This window comes from Macrotis lagotis, chromosome 8 (assembly GCF_037893015.1).
Source record: "Macrotis lagotis isolate mMagLag1 chromosome 8, bilby.v1.9.chrom.fasta, whole genome shotgun sequence".
NCBI classification, from domain to species: domain Eukaryota; kingdom Metazoa; phylum Chordata; class Mammalia; order Peramelemorphia; family Peramelidae; genus Macrotis; species Macrotis lagotis.
In genome coordinates, this window is record NC_133665.1 from 48028672 (window position 1) to 48037057 (window position 8386).

The window sequence follows — 8386 nt, forward strand, 5'->3', positions numbered from 1 at the left end:
TTAGTAAGTATTTTTTAAAAGCTATGAATTAAGTGTATTAGAGGATTGGGAACTTCATGACAAATAAACCTCAGTCTTCTCAGTAAAGTAGGAAATCAGATCTTCTGCTAGAAGAAAAGGAATTGGAAGTGGGTGCAGAACTCAGGGCTTTAAAGAGAAAAGGTATGAAACAGTCACTTTCAGAAGTGTGACAGGCATCAAACTCAACATTCTGTTGATTCCACATGTATGACCAATACCACATTTCTTCTCAAAGGGCAGAGGAGGGTTAGGAGGAAGATAATTTGAATTTAAAAAAAAAAAGAACATTCTAAGTTCTGTGCTCAAAGTTACTTCCAGCTGTGATACTGTATCATGTTGAATGTTCCCTATTTGTCCACAGTCCCTTGGGTTTGGCTTCTAATGAAAAACTCAAACTTCTAGTCTTCTAGTGTTGGAACAACCTGAACCTTTCCCCCTTTTTACTTCTGTCTCTATAATGCCTGGAACAATCAATTATGAATTTTATTGCCAGTTAACTTGACCCCCATTCTACATGCTCTATCAGCTCCATCCAGTCAAATCAGAATTGGTCTTGCTTGCAGACCAAGTTGATTTGCTAAACTACTAGTACCTAAACAAAGAAAAGATTTAGAATTGAAAGTAACCTTAAAGGTCTTATCTATCCCCTAAATTTTATAGATGAGGAAACATAGACCACAAAATGCTATGACTTGACAAGTTTCATCTCAAAAGCAAAACTTCTCAAAGATATATAACGACTTCAATACAGAGGTTTGGCTTAACAGATTTCAGGCATGATCCTATGAGAAGCTGAGCAATTAGGATCCAAATCAAACTCAACACTGCAGAGACAGAAGGAAGAGACTGGCTTTATGATAGGAACTGACCATACTTCAAACTGGATCAATTCAGATTACTGCCGCTCTCCCATATCAAAATGACCCTGATGTGGGCAGAGAGGATGCAAATGGAGAAGGCAGGAAAGCAGATATGCATATACTGGACACTTAACAGATCTAATGAAATAGCTTTTTTCATGTAGTCTCTTCTGCTTAGAGTTTCATTTTTTTATTATTTGAATGCTATTTTATTTTTTATTTTTATATTTGATTTTATATTTGAATGCTATTTTGTTTTTTCAATTACATACAAAAATAGTTTTCAACATTCATCTTTTTGTAAACTTTTTTCTACCTCATTCCCTTCCCTTCTCCATAGGTCGCACATGTACAATCATGTTCAATACATTTCCATATTAGTCATATTGTGAAAGAAGAATCAGAACTAAAAGGGAAAAAAATGAGAAAAAAAAGTGAAAATAGTAAGTTTTTGTCTGCATTCAGGCTCCATATTTTTCTCTGGATGTAGTTGGCATTTTCCATAACAACTCTTGATCACTGAACTGCTGAGGAGAGTTGCATCCATCATAGTTAATCATCATTCAATGTTGTTAATGTATGCAATGTTCTCCTGGTTCTGCTCACTTCACTCAGCATCATTTTTTGCAAGTCTTTCCAGGTTTTACTGAATTCCCATCCCCCATGATTTAACAGAACAATTTTGCTTCATCACATTCATATAACATAACTTGTTTAATTACTCCCCAATTGATGGGCATCCACTTATTTTCCAATTCTTTGCCATGACAAAAAGAGCTGCTATGAATACTTTTGTACATGTGAATCTTTTTCCTTTTTTTATGATCTCTTTGGGATATAGACCTAGAAGTGATATTTCCATCAGTTCACACCTCCCCTAACCATGTCTAATCTGCCTGCTATGAAAGGGATTAGGAGAATACTTTGCCTGGAATTTCTCTCTTTTCTCCCACAAATTTTAACTTCCCTAATAGCCCAGAAGTCAATAGTGAAGAGGAAAGTATTTCATAGGAAGCCAGATGGGGAAATAGTAGTTTCATATGTTTCTGTTATTAGTGATTCAGGATCTAGTATAGAAAATGACATGGATCTCTGGGTCTTGAGGCAAAGACTAATGAGTTTGTAGACCGGCCAAGAAGACAGCCAATGAGGCTGAAGCTGACCTGAGGCTGTGGCTGAAGCTGAATGTATAGATGGCTCAGTAAAGTTGTACTCACAACATTCTTACCATGACATTTCTCAGGAAGAATAAGAAATCATCTACTATCTACAAAGAGAAGCAATGGAACCTCTAGCATACAAACAAGATCTGATTGTTTCTAAGTGACCTAAATCATTCATCTCTCAAAGCTGGATTAGCTAAACCGAAACCATTGAGTGATTGTGTAGCCTAATACTGTACAAAAGAGACTGGGATAATGGGGCTCCTTGAAGAGGATCAAAAGAAAGACCTTTGTTGGGGTGTGGGAGAGCAGATGATCTCTTGGCAGAGTTCCAACCCAAGCCTCAGCACATAAATGTCCCCCCAAAAGTACTTAGTATGAAGGACTAACCCTGAAGAAAAGATTTGCCTTAAGTTCAGGTGTGCAAATGATACCATGCCAGGGAAGCTCCCTTCCCTTGTTTCTCCTTCTCAGTCCTTTTCTATATAGTTACCTACTCAAGAAAATCTGTAGGGGCGGCTAGGTGGCATAGTGGATAAAGCATCGGCCTTGGAGTCAGGAGTACCTGGGTTCAAATCCGGTCTCAGACACTTAATAATTACCTAGCTGTGTGGCCTTGGGCAAGACACTTAACCCTATTTGCCTTGCAAAAACCTAAAAAAAAAAAATTTGTAACTACATGGTTTGTTCACATTTTTCCATAAAGAGAAACCACTGACTTTAATAAAATAAGGGGGGCAGCTAGGAGGTGCAGTGGATAGAGCACCAGCCCTGGAGTCAGAAGGAGTTCAAATCTGACCTCAGATACTTAATAATTGCCTAGCTGTATGGCCTTGGGCAAGTCACTTAACCCCATTACATTTAATAAAAAAGAAAACAAGGAACATTTCAAGGAAGCCTTCGTCCATCACTGACTTTTTTCTTTTTATTCCAAATAGTGTCAGATGTCAATTAACTTCCAAATTACCATTCATAAACCCAGCTTGTGACAAATCATGCCAGAGAAAAAAACAAACTTGTCATTTTGTTACATTTGATAAACATCACTTGTTGCGGTATATGATTTTTATAGCCATTGGATTAAAACCTGTATTAAATAATATTCTAGAAATGTAAAAAGAAAAAAGGAAAAAGAATCAGGGGGTCATTTAATCTAACCCAAACCTCAAGATGGAATTCTATCTCTTCCCCAATATGTTCAGTCTCTTAGAGGACCTCAAATGTCTTAAAATTTTAACTATTATACAATCAATCTGTTTGCTTGTAATTTCCACCCATTGTTCTAATCCCTCTTCTAAATAACTGACCTTCAAATTCTTAAAAGTAAAGTCAAAAAAATAAAATAAGTAAAAAAAAAAATTTTTAAAGCAAAGACCACTTTCCTGGATAAATATCCCTACCTCCTTTCGGTGATACGCTGATACTGAATACAATGGTTTTGCATTTTCTCACCCTACTAATTGATCTCATTTTGCATATATGCCATCTTTACTTCTTGAAATATGATGCTGCATATTGAATATCTTAATGTTAGAGATTGACTGACCTGGTTGGCCCAGAGAAGGGATACAGTCAGGAAATGAACTGGATAGCCTGTGGAGATCTGGTACAGCCAGATCTCCAAACAAGTTCTTCTGACTTGAATGACAGTATTCTACCCAACACAAGATGTGACTTAACCAGGGGAGAGAACACCAAGATCCCAAAGAACCATTTTCCATCGATCTGATCTCCAGAAATACCAAGAAAAAGAAACTGCTTCATCTGGGACATAGTCACAAAGTCAAACTGCACAAACTGGCCCTCTCTGCCAAACCTTTCTCTATTGTTTGCAAAAATCCCTCTAAAAGTTCTCAAAATGATCAATCCCGGGAGACTGACTTCAAGACTCATTTTCTCTATTAAGCTTGTTGCTCCTCCTTGGAGTGATGCTTATCAGTAATAAATAATCCAACAACACCAGCAAAGCAGAGGTTAGGAATCTCTAGATTTCTTTTCTGCAGAGGCATTGTTTGCTAAGAACACATATAGTAGATGTGGTAGTTTTTATTTCAGTCCCTAGAAGGGATACATTTATCATGCATCAGTGGGTGCAAGGCACCATACCAAACCTTGGATATATAAAGGCACAAGGCAACCACTACCCCCTGAAGAGCTCACAATCTAACTGGGGGGAGGGGAGGACAACATGCAAACAACTGTACAAAGCAGGATGAACAGGAAATAACAGAGGGAAGGCCCTAGAATAAGAAGTATTAGGAAAGGCTTCCTAGATAAGGTGGAGTTTTACTTGCTTGTTAGAGAAAAGCAAGGGGAGGAGATGATGATGAAGAATGAGAAGAAACACCCAGAGTCAAGAGATGGAGCATGTAGTTCAGAAATAGCAAGAAGCCACTGCCCTGAAGAATGTGAGGAATGAGGGGGCAGAGGATGAGGATTGGCTGACAGGAGAATCATCTGCAAAAAGATGATGATTAAATCCATGGAATCTGATGAGAACACGAAGTAGCAGAAAGGGAGAAGAGGACCCAGGACACAACCTGGGTGGGATACCCATGGTTATTGAGCATGACCTGGATGATGATACAGCAAGGCAGACTGGTAGGGAGGGAGAGAAACAGGGGAGGAAAAGGAAACTAATTACATTGAAATAGTTGTCTAAAGACCTGCCCTGGAGGTGGATCTGAATTCAAATCCAGCCTCAGATACTTGACACTTACTAGTTGTATGACCCTAGGCAAGTCATTTAATCTCAACTGCCTTGCAAAAAAAAAAAGTACATGGAGTCCTAAATAAAAACTTTTTTTCTCATTACTTTATTCTTTTTTTATTCACTTTTTTAATGTTTTTTATTCTCATTTCGTACAAATGTTTTTTTACATTAATAAAATATACTTGTTTACAAGTAAACAAAATACCTCTCCCCCCATGAATATAGATAGACTTGCTTGGGCGAAAAAGTAAAGGGGAGAGAAAAAAATTAAAATTAAAAAAATAATAGTAATAATTATAGGTATGGCCAGGTAGCGCAATGGACGAAGCACCAGCCCTGGAGCCATGAGCACCTGAGTCCATATCCAGCCTCGTAACCCAATAATCACCCAGCCGTGTGACATGCAAGCCACGCGATCCCCACTGCCCTGCAAAAACCAAAAAGAAGAAAGAAAAAAAAAGACCCAAAATAAAATAAAATAGTAATAATAGTAGGGGTGGCTGGGTGGCAGACAGAGCATTGGCCCTTGAGCCAGGAGCACCTGGGTCCGAATCCGGCCTCAGACACCCAAAGATCATTCTGCTATGTGGCTCCAGGCAGGCCACCCAGCCCCACTTGCCCTGCACCCTCCCCCAAATAATAATAACAAAAAATGTGCTTCAGTCTTTGTTCCAACACCATCAACTCTGTCGTGAGTGGATCACATTCTTTATGATAAGTCCATCACAAAAGTTACTTCCATATTTTTCCAATGTTGCCATTGCTGATCACAACTCCCTCCTTTCTTATTTCTCCACTACCGTGTACTATATTTTCTCTCTCCTTTCACTCTGACTCTGCCGTAGGGTCGCTGAGTGGCGCAGCAGACAGATCCCTGGTCCTGGGGCCAAGAAGCCCTGAGCCCCCATACCACCCCTTAGGCCCAGAACCCATCTGGCCCTATGGTCCTGGGCAGGCCATCCAATCCCAGCCCCTTGCAAGAAGTAAAAAAGAAAACGTGTTATATCTGAACACTGTCCCCCCATGGTCCATCCTCTTCTCCTTTATTCACATCCCCACCCCTTCCCCCTGCTCCCCCCTCCTTCTTACTCCAGATGTCTATACCCCATTGAGTATATTTGCTGTTTCCTCTCCTAGCCATCTCTGATGAGAGCAAAGGTTCCCTCATTCCCCCTTGCCTCCCCCCTTCCATATCATTGCAATAGCTCATTGTAATAAAAAAAAATCTTATTATGTGAAATATCTTGGACTATTCCCCCTCTCCTTTTTCTTTCTCCCTTTCCATTTCCCTTTTTTTCCTATTGACTCCATTTTTACACCATATTTTATCTTCAAATTCAGCTTTCTCCTGTGCTTCAACTATAAAAGCTCCCTCTACCTGCTCTATTAGCTGAGATGGTTCATATGAATATTATCAGTATCATTTTTCTATACATGCAGTTCATCCTCATTAAGTCCCTCATATTTTCCCCCTCTCCTCCAGTCTCCATGCTTCACCTGAGTCCTGTATCTGAAGATCAAACCTTCTGTTCAGCTCTGGCCATTCCAAAAGGAACCTTTGAAATTCCCCTGGTTCATTGAAAGTCCATCTTTTTCTCTGGAAGAGGACATTCAGCCTTGCTGGGTAGTTCATTCTTGGCTGCATTCTAAGCTCTTTTGCCTTCCAGTATATTGTATTCCAAGCCCTATGAGCTTCCAATGTAGCTGCTGCTAAGTCCTGTGTGATCCTGACTGCAGCTCCACGATATTTGAACTGTGTCCTTCTGGCTGCTTGTAATATTTTCTCTTTGACTTGGGAGTTCTGGAACTTGGTTATAATATTCCTAGGGGTTGGTTTTTTGGGATCTCTTTCTCGGGGGGATCGGTGGATTCTCTTCATTTCTATTTTGCCCTCTGCTTCTAGAATATCAGGGCAATTTTCCTGTAGTAATTCTTTGAAAATGATGTCAAGGTTCTTTTCCTGATCATGACTTTCAGGTATTCCAATAATTTTCAAATTATCTTTCCTAAGTCTGTTTTCCATGTCAGTTGTTTTTTCAATGAGATATTTCACATTTTCTTCTAATTTTTCATTTTTTTGGTTTTGAACTATTAATTCCTGATTTCTGGTAAATTCATCAATCTCCCTGAATTCTATTCTTTGTCTGAAGGATTTATTCTCCTCAGAGAGTTTTCTTATCTCTTTTTCCATCTGGCCAATTTTGCTTTTTAAAGCATTCTTCTCCTCAATAACTTTTTGAACTGTTTTATCCATTTGACCTAAGCTGGTTTTTAGCATGCTATTTTCTTCAGCATTTTTTTGGATTTCCTTGACTAAGCTGCTGACTTCATTTTCATGTTTTTCCTGCATCTGTCTCCTTTCTTTTCCCAGTTTTTCTTCCAACTCCCTCATTTGATTTTCAAAGTCTTTTTTGAGCTCTATCATAGCCTGAGCCCAATTTCTGTTTTTTCTTGGAGTCTTTAGATGCAGGAGCTTGTGCTTCCTCATCTTCAGACTGAGTATTTTGATCCTTCTTGGGCTCATTTGCAAAATATTTCTCAATGGTCTTCCTCTTATTACTTTGCTTGTTCATTTTCCCAGCCTAAGCCTGTTTTTTTGGGGTGCTTCCTGAGCTTTTGGGACACTCCCACAAGGGTCTCAGTGTGTGAGGTTCTGTCCTCCCTCCTGGTCTGTGAATGACCATAAGCGCCCCCCTCTACCACGGAGCCAAGGTGGGGGGGGCCTAGACTGCGATCAGGATCTGAATGTGGTCAGAGCCACAGAGTCCTGTTCCAGAGGCAGAGGACAAAGCTCCGCAGTCTCTCTCTCTCTCTCTTCACTCCCCTCCCTCAGCTCAATGGGCTCATGCCCTGCTTCTGTTTCCTGGATTTGGGCTGCTGAAAGACCAAGCTGCTGGCTGTGTGCCCTGAGGGCTGGGCTACACGTACTTGCTCTGGCAGAGGTCCCCTGCTGTTCCCCCACTTTGTGCTGGTGCTCCCTGGGTTGCAGCTCAGGATACTCCCCCGCTGCTGAGAGCCTTGGCTCCCAGTACCCTGGGGCTGCCTCCAGGAGGCTGAAGTTCTTAGGCTCTGGCAGCCACCCCTCTGGCAGGCCGCACCTCTGACCCCGGGGAGCAGAGCCTTTCTATTCTTTTCCAGGTTACCTTGAGTAGGAGAACTGCCTCTCTGAGTCCCTTTGTGGGTTCTGTCTCTTGAAAGTTTAGTTAGAGTCCTTAGTTTATGAGTTTTTACCAGAGAGCTCCTAAGACTCGATCCCTTCATGTCGCCATCTTGGCTCCGCCCCCCCAATAAAAACTCTTGTTGTAAATAATGGCCCATACAATAAATGAGCCAAGATGGCCACATGAAGGCAGGAATTCCCAGAAACCTGAAATGCTGTAAAAGTATGACTCTAACCAATTCTAGAGTGGCAGAACCCACAGAAAGATTGAGTGAAACAATTTTCCAGTCTAGGAAAGGTCTTTGTCACGGGGACTGGGGTTGGAAAGAGCCAAGTGCAGCCCAGCCCCAGTCACGATGCCCCAGAGCAAACCAGCTCCAGCCTTCCAGGAACAGTCCACAGGGCACCTTGGTCCATGGCAACTGGAGCAGTTTCCAGACCTTTTGGCCCAGAGATCACAGGAAGGTCT

At 40.9% G+C, this 8386-nt stretch overlaps 1 pseudogene; it reads left to right on the forward strand.

Annotated features, from left to right (window-relative positions):
* Window positions 1-1764: 1764 nt before the first annotated feature.
* Window positions 1765-2515, forward strand: LOC141496439 (centriolar and ciliogenesis-associated protein HYLS1-like; annotated as a pseudogene).
* Window positions 2516-8386: the final 5871 nt, after the last annotated feature.